The 12622-nt window shown below is 35.7% G+C and overlaps 1 long non-coding RNA gene across 1 annotated transcript in view; it reads right to left on the bottom strand.

Moving 5' to 3' along the window:
* Nucleotides 1–2729: 2729 nt before the first annotated feature.
* The window catches only part of LOC129463793 (uncharacterized), a 129385-nt gene continuing 119492 nt past the window's right edge, over nucleotides 2730–12622 (bottom strand). The window contains exon 4 of the long non-coding RNA XR_008651287.1: nucleotides 2730–2838. This is a non-coding gene — a long non-coding RNA (uncharacterized lncRNA). The remainder of the gene's footprint in view (nucleotides 2839–12622) is intronic.

Here is a 12622-nt window from a genome sequence, read left to right as displayed (position 1 = left end):
TGGCCACTCAGTAGTAATGCATACTTTTTTTACGTTTAAAATTCAAATATTAACATAATACAGCTAATATATACTTGTAATTCTTTTAACTCTTTAACAATTGATGATTGCCAAAAGAGATATAGAAACATACAATTTACTGTAGAAAATTTAAGAGCAAAAAAATATTTGTCAGGAAGCCAAAAGAGTTAATTTTGAAATTGTGTTTTCACAACAAACATCCAAATAAAGATATTCCTTGGTAGAATATTAGGGTTGAGAGTTTTCAGGAAAGATTATGGTTTACAGTACAGTTTTAGAAATTATCAACTGATATATACTTGTTACATTTTTGCTAGTAAATTTGGTCTTCAAGAGAAAGCATTTGTATGTCAATAATGTAGAGAAAAAAGCAAATAATATTTAACATATTTACATATTTTTTTTTTTTTTTTTTTTGAGACGGAGTCTCGCTCTGTCGCCCAGGTTGGAGTGCAGTGGCGCAATCTCGGCTCACTGCAAGCTCCGCCTCCCGGGTTCACGCCATTCTCCTGCCTCAGCCTCTCTGAGTAGCTGGGACTACAGGCGCCTGCCACCACGCCCGGCTAATTTTTTGTATTTTTTAGTAGAGACGGGGTTTCACTGTGTTAGCTAGGATGGCCTCTCTCTCCTGACCTCGTGATCCACCCCCCTTGACCTCCCAAAGTGCTGGGATTACAAGCGTGAGCCACCGCGCCCAGCCTATTTAACATATTTCTAATTTATTTTGCAAAAATGTCGCTAGCATAATTCTAATTCCATGAATTCAAGATAGATATGTCTGTAAAAGACAACATTTCACTTGGGTGTTTTGGAAAGGAACAACATATCTCTTACTGCCGTGTTAGGTCATGAGTATACAAGAGTCAAAAGGAATGATATCTCTGAATCTTAACACTCAGCTTCTTTTAGTCAAGATACAAAAGATCACACATACAAATCTACTGAATTACCAGCTCGTAGATTTTATTTTATTTTATTATTTATTTATGGCTTTTTTTTTTTTTTAATAGTTTTTCTCTTGTCGACAGGCTGGAGTGCAATGGCACGATCTCAGCTCACAGCAACCTCTGCCTCCCGGGCTCCAGCGATTCTCCTGCTCAGCTTCCCGAGTAGCTGGGATTACAGGCCCCCGCCACCATGCCCGGCTAATTTTTGTATTTTTGGCAGAGATGTGGCCCACCATGTTGGCTAGGTTAGTCTTGAACTCCTGACCTCAGGTGATCCGTCTGCCACGGCCTCTCAAAGTGCTGCGATTATAGGCATGAGCCACCACTCCCAGCCAGTAGATACTTAAATTATTTGTCAATTGCTTGGTTACTGTGATTATGATAATGTGAGCCAGCATAATTCATTTAGGAAAGCTGTAACTCTAACAAAGGAAAAGAGCAATATTTTTTTTATTTACTTTTTCTTTTTCTTTTTTTTTTTTTTTTAAGGCTGAGTCTCGCTCTGTCGCCCAGGCTGGAGTGCTGTGGCACTATCTCGGCTCACTGCAACCTCCGCCTCCCGGATTCAAGCAATTCTCCTGACAGCCTCCTGAGTAGCTGGGATTACAGGCATGCCCCGCCATGCCCAACTCATTTTTGTATTTTTAATAAAAACGGGGGTTTCACCATGTTGGCCCAGCTGGTCTCAAACTCCTGACCTCAGATGATCCGCCTGCCTCTGCCTCCCAAAGTGCTGGGATTCAGGCGTGAGCCACCTCTCCCAGCGGAAAAGAGTAATGTTTAAATTTACAAATCAGTGTTACAGTGATAGGAATAGATATGTACATATGTAATATTAAATCTTATCTTTCAGAAAATGTCATTCGTGTATCTGTTCATAGTATCAATCAATCTTAATGCTGATAATTAAAATTTAATAATATATTTTTATTAGTAATAAAGAAAGGTAACTGAAAAGGGCATTAACTTTTTTTTTTTTTTTTCCCCAGGCTGGAGTGCAGTGGCACGATCTCGGCTCACTGCAAGCTCCAACTCCCGGGTTCACGCCATTCTTCTGCCTCAGCCTCCCTAGTAGCCGGGACTACAGTTGCCCGACACCACGCCCGGCTAATTTTTTTGTATTTTTAGTGGAGATGTGGTTTCACCTTGTTAGCCAAGATGGTCTCCATCTCCTGACTTCGTGATCCACCCGCCTCGGCTTCCCAAAGTGCTGGGATTACAGGTGTGAGTTACCGCACCTGGCCAGGCATTAACTTTTAAAAAGCTATTTTACAACTTATGGGCTAAGGAGTACATTGAAGTTGTGTGGGCTCGTTACTTTTTTCAGAGACTCATTGTGGAGTGGCATGTCTTTGTAGACTGTGGCCTTCTGGCATCTGTTTAATGGCAAGTTTGAGTGTCTGACCAAAGCAAGATCCTATTGTGGCTGTTTAAGACACATTCTTCAGTACTAAACTCAGTGATATTGAAAGAGATGAAGAGAAACATAGAGCTGGGATGGAGAAAACTGTTAAAAATGAAACAGCTGTATTAAAATATTCTTTAAAAAATTCACAAGGTGTGCCAAGTTTGGTTTTTCGATAGACATCTTTTTAACACTGACAAAATCCATCATATAGCAGAGAACGGGTGTTCACCTTGAACATTTAGCTCTTGAACAATTTTAGTTCAATTTAATTACAGCTTTGTGAGTGTAACATACTGGAAATGAAGTTGTTTATCAAATTCACTAGAATAATTACAGATTTATATGTTTTAATGCCGAGTGTATGGGTCCCATCTTATTTCTTTTAAATCACTGCAGTTCCACACTGCTTTTTTCTTTAGAAGCTTTACTTCATTTCCAGATATCTGATAGTTTTCTAAGTTCCTAAAAACAACAGAAAATGAAAGCATTTTTGATTAAATAAAACCCTTAAGATGAATTCACATAGTTAATTTAGGTAAACATTAATAGTTCTCTGAACCCTCTAAGACACACAACTAAAATTAAGTTCAAACATGTTCCTATTTTAAGAATTACATTAGTTCAAACATGTTCCTCTTATAAGGATTACATCAGATCATGAACTTTACCTCCTTGGATGCTGTATTTCTATTCTCCTACTTTTGTAGACTTAGTATGTGGCTCCTTGCCACCTTCATCTGACTGTTCTTAATTGTACTGTTTACACACATAACTCTTCACATTAAATAAAATATTTTAAAGTTTTTAGTTGGTTTATTGTGCTAACTGCAGTGTTTTTGTGTAATGACAATCAGACGATGTTAATAGAAACATATTATTAGAGATGATTATGCAATTTTCTAGAATTCAGTGGTGTTTCCATGATATTTAAATTCATTTTTACCAGAAGCAAGTAGCTGGAAAACAAACGATGGCAAATCTAATACAAAGATATCACTTTTCAGTATCTTCAATAATAGTGTAGTCTATTGTTTTTTGGTTAAAACAAAAGAGAGACTAATAATCAGTATCATTATATTTTGAGTGAGTAGGTCGTATAGGTTTGATTAGTCAAATACATATGTGAAATAAAACATGTAATAAGAAAGGACATTCATTTTTCCTAAACTTAATACTTTCACTAAAATAATCTAAACATCATGACATATCATATGAACAGATGAAGTATTAATATACTAAATTTCCATTAATAAAGCTTTAAAAATTAACATGTAAATAATAATAATTATAATATAAGTTAAGATTGTGAAATGAGAGTAGTTTATTATTCAAAACACTTATTTTACATGATCTTTAAAGTAATTGTTTCTTTTTAAGTATTCCTTTCCTATGATGTTGAACCTTGGCGTGGATGATGACTTTCTATAATAGTTCAGGGTTCCAAAACACTATATGGATTGTATTTCAAATAACTTGTTTCTGGGTCTTGCATAGTTTGTTTAGATAACAGAATAGCTGAAATCACAAATGAAACGGCATGTAGAATATAACACTCAGGAAAATCAAGTTGCTATTTTCAAAATATACCTATTAACTACTTCAGGAAAACTTACTTTTGTTAAATTTATTTATTATACACATATAGAAAATACTGCAGCTGAAACTGAGTCCTATAATGCAGTCATATAATGAAGTAAGAATGAATTAAAGATCTGGATGAGAGATTGGCCGATTTCCGTTAAGTAGCCTGGGGCCATCTTGGAGTGGGAGTACTTCTAGCATTTCCCTCAGGATGGCTATGACCAAGATACAAAAGCAGGAGAAAATGATAAAAATACCAAAGGGGAGCTCATAAGAAGGGAGTGAGTGTAGGATGGTAACACAGGCCATAGAAAAAAACCAAAAGGATTTGTGAACGAGTCCAATTGTTGCCCATTGTGAAGCCACATATGTCTTCATGAGAGGCCACATGGAGGAACTAAGTTGAATCTGGTTTGAGTTGTTCCCCCCGTGCAGGATTTGCAGACCAGTATGAGCGAACAGTGTGCACACTGTTCCTATCTGAGGTAGAGAGAGGTGTGCTAAGCAAGGTTTAGGTAAATGCCTTTATAAATTCATTTTCAGGGAATTTGAAAGACCTTCCTGGAGGGGGCAGCACTGAAGAATGGGTAAGGTTTATACCTGTATTGTTGTTGAATGCAGTTATAATACTCAGGTTTTAGGATAAAAAATATGTTCACAAATTGCCAAAATAAAAGATTAGTTCTAGATGCAATATGCACTGATATACCTTCTTAAACATTACCTTTAATCTATTAAGGCTCTTTCCTTCCCTGTAACTATTTTTCTCATTTATCTATTTGTATTTCTTCACTTTGTTTTAACATCTGCCTTAGAGTCACTTTTTAAATAGTTTTTTTAGAGTGTTTTTATTTCATTTGGGCTCTTGGATAATTCATGTAAAGAAGCTATGAATCAAATTTTTACTAATTCCTTAACTGAGATTTACATTGCTATCACTTCCTTATTCTCTGACCTGTCCAGTAACGATGATGACAATGAATAATACCTCCCTTTTCTCCTGTCTCAAACACTTTATTAGACTCCTCAAATTATCTAGAATTAAATTCTATAGACAAAAAATCAAACAGGTGTATTGATCTCATTCAATAGATGAGATCAGTGAGCCTGCAAAAGGTTAAGTTACTTTCCTAAATGTTAATCCCAGTCTCACTGATGCCAAAGCCCCAGGCTTCTTCGTGGTTATATTCTGTGCACTTCTGTAGAGCTGGCAGAGCCAAGCCTAGAGACTGTGTCTTAACTTCCTGGCCCTTCCAATGTATGTCTGACTGCATTTGAAAACTGCAGGTACTTACAGCACAGCTGGAAGAAATGGAGAAAGAAAGGATTATATTTTTTCATATTACCCTATGAAGATCAGAACAATCTACCAGATTATTATTTATATATGATAACAAAATGAGCTAAACCATTTAAATCAACCCTTTGGATTAGAGAGGACAAAATAGTGAAATTGATGACCTAGCAGGCAATCTTTCTTGTGCTTTTTTTCCTTTCCTAAAGTACCATGTATTGTTATATATGTCCTTGGAGAAACTATGTGTTTAATATTTAGTCTATTTAATATTTTAACTCTGAGCTATTGCTCACTGAGGCAGAAATCTGGATACTCAAGTCATACAGCTAAGTCCTATTAGAAGGCTAAAGAATCTACTTACAATTTCAGAATGTTGATCTGGGTCATTTGCTGTGGATTGCAATGAGGCAGAAAATGCATTTTAGAGTTTGCTGTATTAGAGATAATGGAACTACTTTGCTCAAGAATGAAGAGATAATTTAAATATAATTTTTTGCTTCATATTACAATCTCACTATATGTTTTAGAGTCACTTGTATTATATAATGCTTATCTTTGCAGTTTTAATGTGACTATGACATTTTATTAGCTTCAAATGCCTATTCCCCAGATTTACTATCACACTGTTGCCCAATCCACCCCACCCCACTCCACTGCACCCCCATTTTTATGGAAATGGATCTCCTGTTTAGTGGTGGTTTTTCTGACTTCTGCCTTGAAGACAGTTCTTGACCTCTCACTGATGCGTCAGTGCTATGCTGTGACAGCTGCCATATATTTGCAGATCTGCTTTGAATGCTTTGTTTGTATAACATCCCTTCACTTCACCTTTTTCCATGTTTTTGATGCCACTCACTCAGCTTAATCTATTGGTGATGTGAAATGAATGAGTTTTCTTACACATGCATGAAAAGGAGAAGTGAAGGAAAAAGACAGGAAAATCCAAACATGAGAGAGTTTTGGACAACTATTGGTGTGGGATTCCAAGGTTAAAAGTGTGAATTACTTTCAGACCTGGGTTGATGAAATTTTTTATGCCGTTTGTAGCTCTATTTAGCTTTATGATGCATCCAATCTTATGGATAGCATAATCATTCGCATATAACCTGTAATATTATGCTATTGACACATTTTAAAACAATAGTGAAATCCTAACACCATAAGATAAAGGATTTATTATTCTTATCTTATAAACAGAAATTCTTAAGAGAGTCCATAATGTACTTTGAGACATTTTCTGATGTGGGCATCTGAAGTTCAGCTTGCAGTTTTTGTCATCCAGTCAATCGGTAAGATTTTATGGCGTTTGCATCATAACAATTTGTATGGACAATCTTTCATTAACCTCTGCTTCTGCATTCTACTCTTATCACCAAGTCCAAATCACATCCCCAGGAAGTAAACTAAGTTTTATTTGCTAAAATGTGTTTATAATATATGTATGTGTGTATATGTGCTAAATACAGTAAGTTATAACAATTGACAATAAAGAATGACTGGTCTCAAGGATCCAGTGGTTTAGTGGATGTTTTGTTAGATTTATTCAAGAGATTTTGTTTTCATATTGCTTGATGGTGCCTTTTAAGAGGTGTCCATGTATTTATTATAGTCTGTTTCTCTTTTGTGGCTTTCATTTCCAAACTTTTTTCTCTCTTTTTATCACTGAACAAAAAGCATGTACTGCACCCAGCTGGCAACTACATTAACGTAATTATACTAGCTAGCTGTCTTTACAAATACCACTCTACTATCTTCATTGATGTGATTTATGACTTTGACCAAACTTTTCCAGTAAACTCTTGCTAAGGTAGATAAAAGTTGCTCATTTTATTGCTCATTTCAGGAACTGTCTCAAATCCCATTGTTTTTCTTCATTTATTTATTTTTATTTTACTTTGAGTTCTGGGATACATGTGCTGAACGTGCAGTTTGCTACATAGGTACACATGTGCCATGGTAGTTTGCTGCACCTATCACCCCATCATCTAGGTTTTAAACCCCACATGCATTAGGTATTTGTCCTAATGCTCTCACTCCCCTTGCCCTCGACCCTCCGACAGGCCCCTGTGTGTGATGTTCCCCTCCCTGTGTCCATGTGTTCTCATTGTTCAACTCCCACTTATGAGTGAGAACATGCGGTGTTTGGTTTTCTGTTCCAGTCTCATAATCCCATTTTAAATAAGTCAAAATGTTCAAATTTCTATAGATAGTATCAAATAATTAATCCTCCAAGACCATTAAAAACCTTATGGAGGGCCAGGTATGGTGGCTTATGCCTGTAATCCCAGCATTTTGGGAGGCCAAGGCAGGCAGATCACCTGAGGTCAGGAGCTCGAGCTGGCTAACATGGTGAAACCCCGTCTCTAGTAAAAATACAAGAATTAGCAGGGCATGGTGGTAGGAGCCTGTAGTCCAGCTACTCGGGTGGCCGAGGCAGGAGAATCACTTGAGTGAGGCAGGAGAATCACTTGCAGTGAGTTGAGACTGCGACACTGCACTCCAGCCTGGGCTACAGAGCAAGATTCCGTCTCAAAAAAGAAAATTTAAAAAATTTAAAACCTTATAAAGTTGTTTAAGTATTACTATTGGGAAGCCAGAATTTGACAATTTTGGAGATCCAAGGAGAACAAAATTAAGCTGTTTTCCTCTCTATATCACAATGCTTTCCACTCAGAAACAGCACTTGCTTCTGCAAGTCCTTGGGCATGTAGCTTGAGTGTCTCTCAGAACATGATAATTATCGGTAATTAATTAGATTGTGCCTGAATGTTAATTTATTTGTATCAAAGATCCTCAAATACCAATTTAATTTCCTATCTTTGTGTTAAAAAAAACCTTTCCTAGAGACCCTTTGATCATCTGATCAGACGTGAAAACTTCCATTCTTTTCTTTGTGTTAAGAACACTGTTATTTGTCTCTCTCTCCCCCCGCCCTTTTTTGTTGCATGTCTTTTAATAGGAAAGTACTCAAGAAAGAAGATAGACATAGACCCCAATAAGCCCACTCTTCAAGCCAAAGCTGGTGAATAAAAAATTCAGAGTGTTCCTTATACTAGCATTCTTTAGTCCAACTTTACCTCAGGTCACTTATCAAAACTTTCTAAGGAGTTTCCACAGTGTTTTCTTGTTTTGTCTGTGAACATTTGAATCTGAGAGAGATCCCTTAACAATACTTTCTAACAAAAAGTGCAAAATAGTTGGGTGAACAGATTAGTTGGTCACGGTCCAGACATTAGGCTGAGGGTCCCAAAACATGAAGTCATAGCAACTATTTTAGCAACCATTTCAGTGGGTTTGTTTTAGTCCAAATTTTAGACAGTGTTCCCTCTGGGACTTACTACTACTTCATAAATGTATTTATGCTATAACTCATATGGTAGACTGATATTTTAAATGCTATAATTTAAAATTGCAGTGGCTAATTTTGGAAACTTGTTACAAAAACTTTATTGCTTAAGAGGTGCCTTAGAATCAAAAGGGAGCAATATTTCAAATACTAAATGCAAGTGCTTATTTCAGGTAATGTTTGGCAGTGTATCAAATAAAAGGTTACAATTTAATGTGGCATCATGACATTTACCAAATTGTGAAATCATCACCACACATGAGGTTAGATAATTTTCATCTTCCTAAAAAGAGATTCCATACCTACTAGCTGGGGCTCAACACCCCCTCACCCCAACTCACTGACTCCTTCAGTCCTTGGCAACTGCAATTCTACTTTCTATTTCAGTGGATTTTCCTATTCTGGACCTTTTATACAAACTGAAATATACAACACATGATCTTTTATGACTATATTATTTTCCACAGAAAAAATGTTATGACATCTTGATATATATATACCACAGTTTCCTTAATCAATCCACTGTTGATGGGCACTTAGATTGATTCCATGTCTTTGTTGTATAAATCTTTTGCACTTTTAAAATAGTTTTTAATATATATATTATATATTATATAAATAGGTACTATAATTGACAAAATTCAACACAGGAAATTAAACTCTTACTCTGAAAGAACATAAGCTGGTTAAAATTTTCCCAAGCCAAAAACTGAGACACAATTAAAGAGGATTTCTGTGTCTTAATAATGACTGCAGACCACACATTCCACAATGATTACATTAAAGTATGACATCACTATATGATTAACCATGTTCTCAGCAAGTTTACCTTTTCCTAGAAAGCCCCAATATAAATAGTACTTTTAAGGTTTAAAATGAGCTCTTCAATCACCTTATTCTTTCCTAAGCAGAAACATTATGTAATAATATCAGAAATCCATCCACTTGATTTCACATTTCATCTATCTATTCGGTCTTTCTAGTTCAATACCCTAACCTCCTTAATACCCTAACAACTCAATAGTCTTTCTCCTCATTTCGTTGTCTTCTGTGATTAAAAACAACAATGACAACAACAACAACAAAACATCTAGGTGAACATACTCTTCTGTTTTTTCTCTGCTTGCACTCAAGCAGCTGAGTTCTCTGGGAATAAATCATAATGTGTGAAAACAGGTACTACTATTAATTCATCATCACTCACATAAAAATGGCAAAAGAGCAATCCATAAAAACCAATTTTCTTTGTTCTTTCTTACTTTCATAGTCCTGTGAATAAACTCCCTAACACACCTTTAAGTTGACAAATGAAATTTTTATACTTTTATTAAATTGCAAAGATGTAATTTTTGCCATATTGTATATAGTATAAATTCTTAAATAAAATTTAAGTAAGATTTCATTAAAACTTCAGAGCAGCATATTTTTCTTGTTTCATGTATGTAAAATGTCTATTATGTAAACGAATTGGCATAGTCAAACTAATCAGTTACATCAGGCCTACTTTCTGTCAGAAAGTGTCTTACATCATTTTCAATTTGAATAGAAACGTTAAAACGTGCCCGCATGACAAACACATTACTTTTGAAATCTGACTCTAACATAACTATCAACTAGCAAAAGCGTGAAGACTTGCCATGATTTTGTCATTTTTATGTAATCAATTACCATCCCCTTTAATATTTCTTGCTTAGCCTCTATGGGGGATTTATTTTAGAATCAAATTGACTCTTTGTCATCCTAGAAGGATCCAGAAATGCATTATGTTAAGTTAATAGTTGAAATGTTTTGTGTGTTTGTAGAGAAAAATGGATGATTGTGAAAGAGGTAGAAAAGCAGAACTGAAAAACTCTCTTCAGACATTACTCTTCTAGGAAAGAGTGCATATTGGAAAATGAGATCCTGAAAATATCTCAACCAATCTGTTGCCTTAATAGTCTTAGATTTATCTCTATACACATACTTTGGAGATCACAACAATTCTACCACATTCCTTGGATGATAAATTTGTTGATATACCTTGCAAACCCCCAATATTTGAGACAGGTCTCAGTTAATTTAAAAAGTTTATTTTGTCTAGGTTGAGGACGTGCCCACAATACACCCACAGGACATCCTGATGACATGTGCCCAAGGTGGTCAGGGCACAGATGGTTTTATACCTTTAGGGAGACATAAGACATCAATCAATATATATAAGAGGTACATTGGTTCGGTCTGGAAAGGTGGGACAACTTGATGCAAAGGCAAGAAGAAGACTCAAAGTGGGGAAAGAGCTTCCAGATCACAGATAGGTGACACACAAATAGTTCTTTTGAGTTTCTGATTAGCCTTTCCAAACGAGGCAAATCAGATATGCATCTATCTCAGTGAGCAGAGGAGTGGCTTTGAATAGAATGGGAGGCAGGTCTGCCCTAAGCAGTTTCCAGCATGAGTTCTCCTTCGTGATCTTGGGGGCCCAAGATATTTTCCCTTCACAACCTGAAATGATTTTTCTGAGCCTCCACTATCCTCAAACCTTGTCATCAATGGTGACTCGTTTTCTTCTTCTTCTTCTTCTTCTTTTTCTTTTTATTTTTTTGAGACAGGATCCTGCTCTGAAGCCCAGGCTGGCAGTTGATGCTTTTCCATGTAACTTTTAGTCAATTTTTTAAACATTTATTTTTTAATATAACTTAATACGTTTAATGAAATATTGTGTCGTATAGGAATTGCAGGGGTTTTTTGTTTGTTTGTTTTTTGAGACGGAGTCTTGTTCTGTTACCCAGGCTAGAGTGCAATGGCATGATCTCGGCTCACTGCAACCTCCAGCTTCCGGATTCAAGTGATTTTCCTGCCTCAGACTCCCAAGTAGCTGGGAATTACAGGCATGCGCCACCATGCCTGGCTAATTTTTGTATTTTTAGTAGAGACGGGGTTTCACCATGTTGGCCAGGCTGATCTCCAGCTTCTGACGTCAGGTAATCTGCCTGCCTCAGCCTCCTAAAGTGCTGGGTGAGCCACCATGCCCGGCGAGAATTGCAGTTTTTAACGATTATCTTTCAATATCTCTTGTCTTATTTGCCATGAATTATTTTATAATTCAACATTGAAAATAAATCCTTTTATTCTAATTCGTAAATTTTGGAGAATTGCGTATCTCTCTTATATCCATAAAAAATCAAAATATTATTTTATTGCATTTTACAGTTTTAAAAATGCCTTGAGGAACATCATCTCCCTTTTGGGAAGCTATGCCAAGAAGTCCTTGCATGACATTGTTTTATAAAGGAAAAGACTGAGATATCCAATACTAAATGAGGTATTAGATCATGCTTTGAGGGAAAGTGGCATTAAATTCACAAAGATCAGACTCCTTCTCTTTCTGTGGAAGCACATCCAAAACTTTTATCCATTGTCAAAACAAAGGCATTTCATAGCATATATTCCAAACGTAATTAACAGCATTGGAGGACAGGTAAAATTTATTGGCCAGAATTGGAATTTTATTGATTTACTGAATCAAACTGATGGATTAGGAAACTCCAAGACTCTATAAGTATAAAATATTTAATAAGACACACTAAATAAAATCCTGATAAAAATTTATATAAGCAAAAGAGCAAATTTAGTGATCTAGTGACAAATTATCAGGTAAATCAGTGACTGAGAAAATAAAGATTTCATTAAATCTAAGCTTGGAATCATCTTAATTACTTCAAGGGAAATATTTGATGTATATTACATGACATATATATGAAATGTGTATATGCATTTTTATTGCTGACTTGCAAACCTCTTCCTGTAAACTTACAAACTATTCCCAATGGGAAATAGTTTAGTTAGACTATGACATCAGATAAGTGCAAGAGAGACATAAAATAAGAGTGGCTTAAAAAATGGTAGGTAGATTTGATTATTACACATTGTATGCCTGTATAAAAACATCACGTATACTTTATACATATATACAACTATTATGAACCCATAACATTAAAAAAATTGAAAAACAAATTTTTAAAAAGAAAAATTATTTCTCTGTC

The sequence above is a fragment of the Symphalangus syndactylus genome, chromosome 15, assembly GCF_028878055.3.
Source record: "Symphalangus syndactylus isolate Jambi chromosome 15, NHGRI_mSymSyn1-v2.1_pri, whole genome shotgun sequence".
NCBI classification, from domain to species: Eukaryota; Metazoa; Chordata; class Mammalia; order Primates; family Hylobatidae; genus Symphalangus; species Symphalangus syndactylus.
Note: the sequence above shows the minus strand (reverse complement) of the source record. Positions and strands in the feature narration are given on the sequence as shown.